This window comes from Phoxinus phoxinus (assembly GCF_949152265.1).
Source record: "Phoxinus phoxinus genome assembly, chromosome: 7".
NCBI classification, from domain to species: Eukaryota; Metazoa; Chordata; class Actinopteri; order Cypriniformes; family Leuciscidae; genus Phoxinus; species Phoxinus phoxinus.
In genome coordinates, this window is record NC_136882.1 from 36,741,015 (window position 1) to 36,755,475 (window position 14,461).

The window sequence follows — 14,461 nt, forward strand, 5'->3', positions numbered from 1 at the left end:
CTACTGTTCAGAAGAGCTGCCTCGCTGTCTACACCCTACATAGGGAGCATTATGGGATTGGCTTCTCTTTGGGGAATAGATATAATTTGGCCACAGGAAGTTTTCTTAGTAGGCGGCCTGCCTTTTGGAACAGCTTTTGTGCATTAAAATGCTGCCCACATAGAAATCTCACTAGGTTTTGGAACAGAGCCATAGTGTACAGTTTGAGGAAGCATTTATTTTTGAATGTATGCATTTACATTGATTGATAAATGAATGGCTAAGCGATTGATTGGTGGACTGATTGATTGATTATTTGGTTAAAAAGTCCAGGAGCCAAAATAAACTTTCATCACCTTCTCATTTCAAGTTTGTTCCATTGTCTTAGTTTAGTAAGTACTGTATAGTGAGACTGAAACACTTGCAGATGAGGCTGATAAACAGGCAGAATGTGAAAACCTCCCCAGAGCGCTAATGACGTAAGCAAGGAGCGATGTTAAACCAGTTTAGCAGGAATGGAAATGAACTGGGACGGGTGAATGAAATCGCTGTGTCAGCGTTCTGAATCGCTCCAATTTTGGATTTAGTTTCTAATCCAGTCCTACAACAAGGGAAAAGCATGGCATGACAATATAGATATTTTTAACAGAACTTATAATTAGAAAAGGAATGTACATCGAAACAGACTTTGATTTCTCAGCTTGACAAAGTTGTACCTCAAAGTTTTAAATAGTTTTAAAAGCTTGAAAGTTTAAAGGTTATGATAGATAGATAGATAGATAGATAGATAGATAGATAGATAGATAGATAGATAGATAGATAGATAGATAGATAGATAGATAGATAGATACTGTAGATAGATACTGTAGATAGATAGATATATAGATAGATAGATAGATAGATAGATAGATAGATAGATAGATAGATAGATAGATAGATAGATAGATAGATAGATAGATAGATAGATGGATGAATGGATAGACAGACAGACGATGGCTGGATAAATAAATACGTTTTCTGAACATATTTGCCAAACCACGTTATTTATAATATGCTGCACCTGTGTTGTTAGCAGATCACCCATACATAATTATCATTGGCTCTGTTTGTTTATGACCCTACACTAATTTGCACTGAACTTGGTAGATAATGGTCATAATGGAAATTAGCTGCTACGTTTGTGTTCTTTAAGGACTGGGACACACTATAAGATTCATCCGGACCGCGAGACCACACACCTGTCGATTGTTGTAACTTATTTAAAGTGATACAAGATCTCACGGAGACTCGCGAGATCAAACGTAACTTGAGAAAAAACAAACAAATGGAGGACGATCGACGAAGAAAAAATAAATAATAATATGGGTGATCTTTCTGAATACTCCGCTTTCGTGTCATGTTTGTGGCTGCCAAGGTTTAGCTATAGAAGCACGCATCCGGTTGGTGAAGCTTGCTCGCTCTCATTGGCTATCGCGGGTATCACATCAGAGGCAGCCCAATCAGGAGTCGGGATTGTGAAAGAGATTTGGGATTGTGGCATTGTGCGATGTGCGGGCTCTGACGCGATTGGGAGTAGTAAAATAATCAAATTGACACCACACAATTGAGAATTTTTTGGACAAAAAGTTGTTTGTGAGAAGCCTCGAATCGGGTTACACCCCCGTTTGCTTGAGGGTGCAAATCGGGCTCAAAATCTGGCTTAAAATCCTAATTTCAACTCCCATCTGCACTTTTATGGGATTGCAGTCTCATACTAATTTGCATTGTTTAGTAAGTCAGGTGTATTTTAACAAAAAATGTTGTTGAATATTTTTTTGTTCTTGCTTTAAAAATGTTTACTAAATGGCTACTAAAAAGATGTTTGGTTGGAATGATAGTTAATCATTTTTTTAAAATATTTTTTATATATCTCTGTTAATACCTCTTATCACTAACTGTGAAGAGCTTTTGTTTTCTGTATGAGATGATGAAAGCTGAGAACCGTTCATATCTTATGCTGATGTATTTTACGAGTTTGTTATCAGTCGTATATGAGATGCATCCTCAGAGCCGATTTGCTCCTGAACTTGTGCAACATCTGAACCTGGCCAATGCAATCTGCTTACAATGCTGATTTGGGAAAACCAAGACCCTTGTGGATCTTATTATATGACAAATATATGTTATGAGCAGCCATCCGGAACAGCTTTGACCTGCAGCAAAATCGGCAAATTACAGCATATTGAAATGTGCCGTCATAATGTGGCTTTGCAGTTTGCCATTATGGGGGCCTTCATTACATTTGAGGCTGGCAGTAATGATCCCTCTCGTATTATATCTGAGGCTAGCAATTACAGACACAGTATATTGGTGAAAAGGAGGGAAAACCAGAGGGGGGTTGGGTGGGGTGGAAGTGTCACGAAAACTTTTTGCTGTGCTAGTTTGCAGAGGATAGACGATGACTCAGACTGTGTCTGCCCTAAAAGACGGTCCTGGGCTGGGCAGCAACACAAATAGAGTGCAACAGCTGGCTTCCAGAAGTTTAAACTCCATTCATTTTCTATATAAGGAAATTGTTTTTAAAGTTAACTTAAAAGTCTTTAAAGACAGACCTGTTGAATCTTGCTTGACATAATACAATATTTGTGTATATGGATATTTTGCCATAAACTTCAAATATTGTTTCCACAGATAGCTAATCGTCAACTTTAAACTAATTATGTTTTTCATAATTTTGAATTTGATTATTTCTATTGCACTGCTTCATGCATTTGTAGTTCTCTCCTTCATTAAAGCCATTAAGTTCACAGTCTTGTGACCTTTGTTTTGTTATCTGATTTTCAAAGTTTGTAATGTTGTGATTGACCTTGTTGGTTTGGTTCATGGCTTGTAACTCTTTAACATAGACTGTTTTAAAATCCCTATGGGAGAAATGAATAAACAAAATACTTGTGGAACCAACGCTGCTGTAAAAGTAGGCGGGCGCTAATGCACTATATTATCTTCAGACTGTGTGTGTGTGTGTGTGTGTGTGTGTGTGTGTGTGTGTGTGTGTGTGTGTGTGTGTGTGTGTGTGTGTGTGTGTGTGTGCGCGTGTGCGTGTGTGTGACAGACAGGCTTGCTCACTCTGAGTCTGCAGGCTGAAATTACAGACCTTCGATCGCAGAGCAGGCCAATATGTGGTGACATTAGGTTGGCGGTTCAGGTTTAATGCGACTGTTTTCATAATAGTGCAATTCACAGATAGGTTTGTTCTCTAGCACGGTTCCCAACCTTTTTAGCCTTAAGTGCCACCACAACCCATCAATAAGTCTCAAGTACCCCTTCATCGACACTGAACTAAAGAAATCAATGTTGTGGGTTAAAAATACACATTTCAAATAAATGTTTATGTTTTAAATCCAACATTTGATGGAAAACCAACATTACATATAAAAAGATGCATGAACTTACACTATAACCAGTAGATGGTAGGAATGGGTTCATATTAGCTTAATGAGTTATTTTCACACATTTTGCTTTTGAATTTATATTTAGACATTATATGCCACAAAATAAATGTCATCAAAGTTTAGCACTCTTTTGTACTATGTAAGTATGTAGTAAAAGTCACAAAGTCTCTTGAAAAACAATAGCTTTTCTTAAAATTGCGAATGAATTACACAAAAAGCGAGCAACGAGCGCTCCCTTTATAATCACTGAAGCGGTCAGTCAGTTCAGCGCAAGCTCAGAGATTTCAGCACACTTGTGGAAACTCACGTTTTATTCAATGAATTTAACGAAAGTGCACTCTAAATCTCTAATTTACAATGCCTCTATGCTTTGATTCTTTTAGGTTAGTAACTTTAACCGATACTAAACAGAAACTCATTCAGCTTTTTGAGCGATAGTGGGCGAATTCTCCCAACCGGTCACTTAATCACCTCTGATTGGCCATTACTTTCAACAGACATGTCTGTGATTGGCTACAATACTCAACGCTGCAAAATCACGCTGTAAATGGGAATCACATCATCTAAAGAGCTTGACTGTGCGAACTGGCATTGAAGTGTCCTTACGAGATACAATCCAGGTCTTGTTACCTCATCCACCGCATTAGCTGCTGATTGCAATTCTCCAGTGCACGGCCTGCTATTGTTTGAGTGCGCTGATGGGATTATGTGGGATTTGTTTTTGGATGATTTAGGGGGGGGGGGGGGGGTACTTGAGCTTCAGCTGGGAAGCTTCGGTGACCTCCTGAGGTCTTGTTGGTGCAGTTGACCCTTTGCTAAACCCTGCCTTTAAAACATCACTGACCAATCGTACCTTAGCATTATTACTTTTATCGATCCTTCTGCATTTTTATTCTTTGTTTAAATCTATGGAGGATCATTGTGTTTCAGTATTTTAACCCTATAAATCCTACTGTTTCATATGTGATATGTAATTTCTGAATTATCAACATGATCAAAACTGCTGAAAAACCTGTTGCACACAATCTACTACATGCCTTCTGTTGTCTGATTGATCTTTTTTTTTAGCAAGTAACTGGCCTTTAATTATTATTGTAAAAAATGTCCAACTTCAGCCAGGTACTTTTTATTGCATGCCTTTTTCTGCGAAATCTTTACTGATTATTATGGAGTAAATGCAAGAATGACTTTAATATTGTTTGTAATGTTTCAAGATGAACACTTACTGGACTGAATCCGCTTTTGTTTTAGTTATCCATGCAACATTTTCAGAAAATTCATGTTCACATGTAAGTATCAAATATGATCATCAGGCTTTTAAGGAATGTTTATTTGTTCATCTCTCAGTCATCATTGTATTGCATCACATTATATGTTTTGCCCCCACAATAAAAACTACAGAGCTTTGATAATAAAACTAAGCATTTAAATATAATTTTACTGATTATTGGTCTGACAACTGATTATACTGATTATTGATATTTACCATATGCATTTTATTTAAGTAATCTGTTATACTATTATGAAGATCTCATTGATTTAAATTACAAGCTATTAGAATTTCATCTCACTTTTTTGTAAAAGCACCAAATTGCATATTTTTGCTCAGTTTGTGCCTCTGAATAAAATTGAGGTGTTTTTCCTCCTTGAATATGAGCTCCATATTCTCATAATGTATGAGCCATCAAATCCTGATGTATCAAATTCACTTTATAATTCACAAATCACTTTATAAGCACATTACTGAATTAATTCCTCTGCGATGGTCTGAAAAGCTAAGTAACCAAAGGGGCGGGGCTTAGCGAAGGGTCAGGTCCTGCACAGGTCTGTGTCCCGGGGTCATTTGATTGGCAGGTCTTTTGAGACGTTGCTCCATACGGGACAAAAGGAGAATGTTAGTGTGCACAGCTGTTTGTCTGACAGCACGTCTGAGTCACACGGTCAGCATGCAGAAAGCGATGACATCATTGCCCTGCCCTGCCCCCAGACACTGCCCTGAGACTCTGATGAATAGATGTGGAGAGCTTGAGTAAAGTGTTGAATCATTGTCCCGGCCGCCCCCTTCACCCCAGCGCTAATGATTCCCTCTTGTCTGCTTTAGAGTATTGGTTTTTTAGATTTAAACAAATGCGGGAGATTTTCTTTCTTCAATTGTTGCATGCGAAGCGTCAGTCATTTGATTTGTTTGTAAATTCAATGCTTCTGATGTTCTCTGTTTAAGACTCTTGCTCTACCCATATAGGGGGGAAAAAAAAAATCACAAATCTCTTTAATATCTCATTTGTTTCTCCTACACACCAGTGAGAGAGCAAATGGAGACTTTTGTTTCAGCATCCTGCGTGTTACGATAATAAAAGGTCTAGATGTATCGCAACATTTAGATATCATATTACCACTGGCAAATGGGGTGTAGCAGAAAGGCACATGACAGACAACCTGAAGTGTAATCAACTGGATCATTTATTATTACCGAAAAGCCGTAGCCACTAGATCCAGTGAATGCGCTATGTACAAAACAATACTCATGAGAAGACAAACATACAAAAGATAAATGGGAAAAGGAACTTAAGTGGCGCCAAAGAACCAAATATAACCAAACTGATTCCCTAAATCTACTCCTAATCTGCCAAAGTAAAATGTAGAAATTAAACCGAGTTCTTTGGCGCATCCGACGCCAAAATAAACCTAAACTAAGAAAAGCAAAAATACAGAGAGTGGCGCACACTTCTTCCCTAGTGTGTCTAACACTCAGAAATAGTGGCACAGTGTATATTCCCAAAGGCGTAAGCCATTAAACTCTGAACAGTAGTGCCAGACACAAAAAGGACTAAGCACTGTAACTGATAAATAAACATGAGGAAAATGATTACAACATACAGCTCTCAAAAAAACTCTAAACAAACACGCGCTCTGAATCTTGAATGAACCGCGCTGTCTTTTAAAACAGCTGGGCGCCATCAGTGTGGACGTCGAAGAACCGCCTTAATGATGATGGACATCTGACACAGCCAATCACGGCAACCTAAGAGCAGATAGAGAGCGCACCAGAGAGAGAGAGGAGATAAAAAGGACATCTCAGAGGTTTCTCCTGACGAATAAGCACATTTTTGAAGGAATCCCACACATGTTTACTTTAGAGTTTCAGAAGAGATCTCAAACTGCGGTCAGATTTGCCAAAGAAGAAGCAATAACCTTTCCTCTAGGTGGGCATGAAGCAATGCATGTGGCCGTCACTGGCATCAAGAGGGCAGCATTTTACCGATATCAAACCCACAAGGCCTTCGCTTCAGAACACATGGTTTGTTGCCACTTTGCAAGAAAAGCATCTCACCACAAAAGCTCTAGATTAATTGCACTGATGTAAAACGGAGCCTCGTCCCATGCTTTTTATATCAGCAGCTGAGCCCAGAGGCCCTGGCCATTGGCACGGCTTTGTTTTACGTGGTCTTTAAAAGCTATTTCAGTCGTGAGAAAGCACTTCTGTGCTTGCAGTGTCATGGTACATTTACATGACAAAGGCTCATAGAGTTGGAAGTGCTGTCTCAGAGCCCTCTTCTTGTCTTCGGCCTCGCTAACCTCTCCCAGACACCGGCCCTGATCCGCTTTCACACTTGAGTTGATCCATATGCAGCGAAACTGTTTTATACCCCACAGTGAATGTTCCATGAGAGAGATCTGGACAATGATAGTCTTCAACTGCATGATGGTTTTCTGTGTCAAAACACAGAGAACTTTTTGAAAAGACCCTGCGAATAAAAAAGCATATTTTGCATAGAAAAGCAAATTATTTAGTCACCTTTTTTTTTTCCCTTTAAGTATATGCTTTATTATTCAGCATTATATTCCTTATGTCGTTTCAACCCCCACACAATTCTCCCAGCTTTTGATTTTATAGTTGGACAAGATCAGTTTAATGAGTTGTCAACTACTGCGATCAAATTCACAAATGAATCAATCAATGCAAATTTTGAACATGTTCACTGAGAAGAATCGGTTCAAAAGTAAGAATGATGATAATGTATTGGGTCTTATTCTTTACTTTGAAATAATGACAAACTATATTTTTATGGAATGTAGTGTAAAAAAAATTATAATACTTTGTTACTGTCCACCATCGTATGTCACATGACTGATAACAGCTTTAATTAGATGTGACCACAATATTGACATTGAAGAGTGATAGCTGAGGAGAAAATTCACAGTATTCTTATGATGCTTTTTTGTCCGTTCTTGAGTTTAAAGTGCCTTTATTTTGCTTTTCTGAATATAACTTTTCATGCAGTGTGTAATAAAGCTGTGAGTGAATGTAAAAGGTCTGCAAAGTGTTAAAGATCAAAGTGCACGACAAATAAAGTTATTGTCTCCTAAAAGAAAGAATGGATTCTGAACTGATGAAACGAGTCGTCAGTAATTCCAGTCTCGCTTCCTGTTACAAACTAACATAACAATTAGGGGTGTAACGGTTCACAAAATTCACGGTTCGGTTCGATACGACACAGTGGTGTCACGGTTCGGTATGTTTCCGATACAGTATAAAGAAAAGAAATGCCAGAGAAATTTCCTTGATTTTTAATTTATTTAAAAAAAAAATATATATTTTTAAATAAGGGTGAGTTTTCCTACATCTTGAAACTTTTAGTTTTATAAATGGGGGTAATCTTTGAAGGATGAACAAATAATGTTTTGGTCATCACATTAAAAATAACATTATATGATAATATTTGAGTTTTGACGGGCTGGAAAAAGATGTGTGAAGTACTTGAAAGCATTTCACTATTCCTGCCAAACTTTGTTACAAGATCGGCTCGCGCTGCACTGACATTGGCTCAAACTGATAAGCGGTCCGTGAAGCACAAAATAATGAGTAGTGCAGTTTCGTTCCGCTTGTTGTGCAATGTTATGGTGTCAGCGCGACTGCTAACAAAAATTTGGTCGCACCGAATCGTTCGTTTTGTAATGCGTACCGAACCGAAAGCCTCGTACCAAACGGTTCAGTACGAATATGTGTATCGTTACACCCCTAAAAACAATATAACAAATTTGCATAATGCCAGCCTATGGTTTTCATTGGCTGCTTGCGAACAACATCTACTTTGACCCGCCCTCAAACACTGTAGCTGGAAGAGTTTGGAAGAGTTTGGTTTGTGTTGACGACGTGTTGAGAAGACGCTATTTTCAGCGCTGCAAATCCACTTGGATGCATTTCAAAAGGATGAGAACTCGTGCTGGAATTGATATTTGGAAAAACCGACTCCATCCTTACTGTTCGTATCTCTGTGTATGAAGCGTTGAGGAAGATCTGGAGCTGAAATTCAGATATAGTAATAGGCGTTTAGTTTCTTCATACTAACCGTTTTCAGACTCTTTCAGTCATTAGGTGATGTGCAATGTATATTATAAGAATATGAATGTGTTTTGTGACATTGGATGCATGTAAAGCTGTTGTAGGAGACCTCAAAAACTAAATTAGGAACCTTTAAGATTGCAAAAAAATTTAACTGTAAAAGCTCATACCAGTGTTATTTTTATAGTATATATAGAATTAGTTTTTATTTTAGTTAACAGTTTAGTAATTTTGTTGTTAGAAAAGCAAATGAAGACAAAATGTTAATTTTGAACCATTTAAATTTCTGTAACACATATTCATGGCATTATGTGTTGAATATATAATTCCACGTGCATTATCGAACACAGGCAATTTGTCCATCCGAAGTCTTATCTCAGCTTCTCGTCTCTCATCTCTCTTATCGCTGTAATAGTTAAAAAGGCACTCTGGCTCATATCGTCTTATAGCGATCATGTAAGCCTGAACCACGGCTGAGCAAATTACAGCTTCATTCAGCACGACTCAACAGTGCCCATTATAGTTCAAGGACCAGGGGTTACTCGCTTCCCCCGACACTGACTTGGAACATGCTGCTATATTTCAAGGCAACAGACAAGGTATTATTAGCCATAAATGCTATCGCTCCCTGGTTCTGCGCACCACCGTTTGGCCTTGCTTTATTTGCTGAGTTGGCTAAATTTGTCTTCCCAAGACATAATGTAACTTTGCAAATACCCAGCTCTCCTTTTTCAAGCACTTTAAACGCAAACAGACGTGATGTGTCTTCCTGGCTAGGTGTGTTCCCGCTCACTATACTTCCCCTTTCTCACGTCACACATCTCGGAGAGTAACGCTCACATGTAAATGAGACATTTTGCTCCAGCGTGCCGAAGACAATGCGTACAGTGAGAAAACCGCTCGTGTTTAATTACACACAGTGAGCCTCATTCATGACCATTCAACACCAGTAGAACACATATCTGTGCAAAACATTAATACAACCATTTTAAAGAATGATTTCATGAACGATTTACACACAACTTGGTTCTGCTCGTGTTCTGTGAATAAGGTCCAGTGATTACGCATCTGCTGGTGAAATTAATACTTTTATTCAGCAAGGGAACATTATATTGATCATTGACAATAAAGACTGTTTCCATTAAGATATATTTCAAATATGTGACCCTGGATCACAAAACCAGTCACGAGTCGCACGGGTATATTTGTGAAAATAGACAGCAAAACATTGTACGGGTCAAAATTATAGATTTTTCTTTTATGCCAAACATCATTAGGATATTAAGATCATGATCCATGAAGATATTTTGTACATTTCCTACCTTAAATATATCAGTGAATGCAGCACAATCGTGAACATAAATGCACAACTTTAAAGGAGATTTTCTCAATGTTGTGATTTTTTTTTGCACCCTCAGATTCCAGATTTTAAAATAGTTGTCTCTCTGCTAAATATTGTTCTATCATAACAAACCATACATCAATGAAAAGCTTATTTATTCAGCTTTCGGGTGATGTACAAATCAGGTGATGTATAAAAAATGTACCCAAAAGACTGGTTTTGTGGTCCAGGGTCAAATTTTTTTTTCATCTTTCTATTCACTGTTTGCTTTCTCCATTAACGTATTTAGTTATTAATATCACACACACTCATACAGTTGGGTTTCCATGTTTTATGGAGACTCCCCCCCCCCATAATGGCCGCATTTACATTACATGGTAAGAAAAAAAAATCGGAATTGGATCACTTGAACCATGTGCACAGATCGGATATGACCCACATATGAATGAGGCCTAAACTGATCTGAGAATATCAGAATCCATGTGCAAAAAACGCACATAGGTTCTGATATTCTCAGATTGGTTTCAGGCCACCTCATATGTGCAAATAAACCAAAAATGTAAACAAAATAAACATTGTAAAAAAGCATTTGGTCCTAAAAACAGGCTAATCAACTATTTATGAAGTAAAATGTGATCTGATTAATGCACTGAGTTACAATATTGCTTAGCAAAAATAAACAACCTACAGTTATAGTATTACTTAGAAGAACGGTTTGGTTATTTTTAGTAATAAACTAGTGCTCATAAGATGCAAGAAGTGAAGGAGGTTTACATTTACATTTATGCATTTGGCTGACGCTTTTATCCAAAGCGACTTACATTGCATTCAAGGTACACATTTTACATTTAATCAGTTCTTGTTTTCCCTGGGATTCGAACCCATGACCTTGGCGTTGCTAGCGCTAACGCTCTACTGTTTGAGCTACAGGAAAGCATTTGTGAATGACAATTGATGGTGGACTCATCATTAAGAAGAGAGGGAGTGAAACCAGATCCTTGAAAAGAGAGAAAAAGAGCCGGGTTTTGGCTCTTTTTGAGTTTTGTGGATTCTCGGCAGACAGACATATGGCCTGCAGACGCTTTAAGCTCATGACTCAGAGAGAGGGGCTATCTGTGTCCCGCTCCGGCAAGCCTGCGTGTCCTACACATGTCTGGAGACGGGATACATGATCCCAGAACTGCCATCCAGAACAAGGCCTTAAGAATCTCAGCTGGAATCTGCCCCAGATTCTCCTCTCAGCGATTTACCTCCTCCTCACAGTGTCTGCGAGGCTGCTTTGTCCTGTGTGTGTTAGGGTAAGCATCACTAGTACTACACTGCAAAAAGGGATTTTCTTCTTTTTTTTTTTTCTTTTTTTCAGCACAAGTATCTTAATATTCTTAGATAAAGATAAATTTACTTGAGAAGCAATATGACATCTTGACATGTCAGAATTTAAATTGCAGCTCCAATAATATTGCTTATGATGGTGGTGTCATTTTCTGCAATGACTTTTAGTTTTCTATGTGGATTTTGAGCGCTAGAGTTTTTTCGAGTGTCCACCAAAGCCTATTTTTTCCAGAGGCTAGCATATTTTTACCAATTGTCTTCAATATGAGTGCCGCGTTTTTAAAACGGCTGCAGCGTGACCTTATTGGTTACTCCTGTTCAACCTGTTAACACAAATATCTAATCAGCCAATCACATTGCAGCAACTCAATGCATTTAGGCATGTAGACATGGTCAAGACAACCTGCTGAAGTTCAAACTGAGCATCTGAATGGGGAAGAATTATGATTTAAGTCATTGAACGTGGCATAGTTGTTTTATTTCAGAAACTATGATTTACTGGGATTTTCATGCACAGCCATCTGGGATTACGGTCACCGTGATTTTGCCAAGTAAGACATGTTCCTGGATCAACATATTTTGTTGATCCTGGAATAACATTCCTGTCCCAAAATGTAGTCCTTACCCTATCCCTACCCCTAAACCTACACCTACCCATAACTTTTCCCTAAAATCAGAGGGAAATGATAGGTGAATAACACTGATGTTGAAGCACCTCACCCTGTTTCTAAGCCTAAACTTGACATAAACTGTAAACTTGTCCCTCAAATCTGATTGGTTGATTGGAAAGTTGTTTCAGCGCTAGTTAAACGACATTTGTTAACATGTGGTACTTGGTGAAATCACGTTCACCCTGGGGGTCTACAGAGAATGGTCCGAAAAAGAGAAAAAATGGTCCGAAAAAGAGAAAATATCCAGTGAGCGCAAGTGCTGTGGGTGAAAATGCCTTGTTGATGCCAGAGGTCAGAGGAGAATGACCAGACTGGTTCGAGCTGATAGAAACTTAGGGCAACAGAAACTCAAATGCGCACTTGTTACAACCGAATCTCTGAACAAATAACACGTTGAACCTTGATGCGAATCTTGACACTCCTGTCAGCTAACAATAGGAAACTGAGGCTACAATTTACACAGGCTCACCAAAACTAGACAAAGAATACTGGAAAAGCGTGTGTGGATTTCTGCTGCAACATTCAGGTGGTCACACAGGTGGGCTTTGTGTCTCTTTATTGTGTCGTAACAGATCGCTGTAGAGCATCAGTTAAAGCTGCTCGTGAACCGATCATGTCTTCCTTCTAGTTCATTTATAGCATCAAATAAACATGAATGAACATCAGAAGGAATGTTGTTTTAACCGCGGAAAGACGTCAGTACATCATTTTTCAGGTTTAAATCCTCCAATGTTAATCTACTAACTCTCCTAACTGCTTTGTCGGACAAAAATTGAGGATTCTGTGAATGGCGGATTATGATTGGTCAGATTGCCTGTCAATCAAACTCCCTGCGAAGGGTCAATTAAGCATCGTTTAAACGCCACAGCTAACCTGAGTTTTGTTGCTGACCATGTCCATCTCTTTATCACTGTACTCATCTTCTGATGCCTACTTCCAGCAGGATAAGGCGTCACGTCACAAAGCTCAAATGATCTCTTGATGGAATCAAAACTTGATTCTTGATCATGACAGTGAGTTCACTAAACTCAAACGGCCTCCACTGTCACCAGATCTCAATCCAGTAGAGATGTGGAGGAACTGGAGATTCACATCATGGATGTTCAGCTGACAAATCTGCAGCAACTGCGTGATGCTTTCATGACAATATGAACCAGAATTTCTGAGGAATGTTTCCAGCATCTTTTTGAATTTATGCCTACGAATCTATTGAGGAAGTTCTGAAGGCAAAATGGGGTCTAATCTGGTACTGGTGTACCTAATAAAGTGACCGGTGTGTGTGTGTGTGTGTGTGTGTGTGTGTGTGTGTGTGTGTGTGTGTGTGTGTGTGTGTGTGTGTATATATATATGTCTTTTGAATGAGCAAGATGTTGATGTGTGTATCACCAGCTCCACCACACTGCTCTGTTGTTTGGCTCTCAGGGACGGTCAAGGCCGCTGTGTCTGAGTCGGTCAGTGTTTTGAGAATCGAAGAGACTGCCTTATCAGTAGCTTCAGTCATTTCAATTATTATTTTTTATTTTTTTTCTTCATTTCTGTGATAAGTTGTAGCGCCAGGCTGTCTGTGCTACCACTGCCCACAGCTGATAAAGACACCGAGCCGCTCTCTCTCTCTCTCTGTCTCTGGTCAGTGCCGTGGAGGATGAGGGATGATGAAATCCTGTTCTGATCTTAACAGCTCGTGGAGCTTGTGTGGACATGCTGGATGAACACAGTCTGACTGCAGATATTGTGCTTGATAAGTGAGTGTGTGTGTGTGTTTGGGGGTGTGTGTGTGTTGATGGTGTGAGGAATACATCTCTGGTTCTCAAATGGTTTTGCTTCAGGACTCAGATTTCACATATTGGACATGCAGTGGTGACTCAACCATAGTACTAAAAATGTTTATCGTACAATGGTAAAAAAATGTCTTTACAAAAAGTAATATTATTGCAAATTGTATAGGCCAAACAATATGCAAAAGTATTAATATGACAGTCTATATGGGAAAATTGACCAATTAAAAATTTCATTAATAGCAGCAGAAGTGTGAAATTCAATGTTTTCATGCAGGTCTGTAACTAATGATCTAAGTCTAAGCTAAACTAATTCTGTTTATTGTTTCTTTAATTATTCTGTTTGTTATTTTATTTCTGGGTTTTTAAAAGCATGGTATTTTACATCCTAATATTAGAAAAGATGTGCTTACTCAGTGAATTCATTGAAGACTTGTTTGCTGTGAGAACAAGCTGGATTTCTAACATTTCGAGATAAGAATACAACCATTTAATGCAAGTTATGCGCTGGTGAAACTGCCCTCTGAAAGACATTAAACAGCAGAAGTAATCCATCAAACACCTGACAGGACAGCCCACATGAAACT

At 38.6% G+C, this 14,461-nt stretch overlaps 1 protein-coding gene across 4 annotated transcripts in view; it reads left to right on the forward strand.

Annotated features, from left to right (window-relative positions):
* grb14 (growth factor receptor-bound protein 14) overlaps positions 1-14,461 on the forward strand; it is an 84,749-nt gene that overhangs the window by 24,653 nt on the left and 45,635 nt on the right. The window lies entirely within an intron of this gene.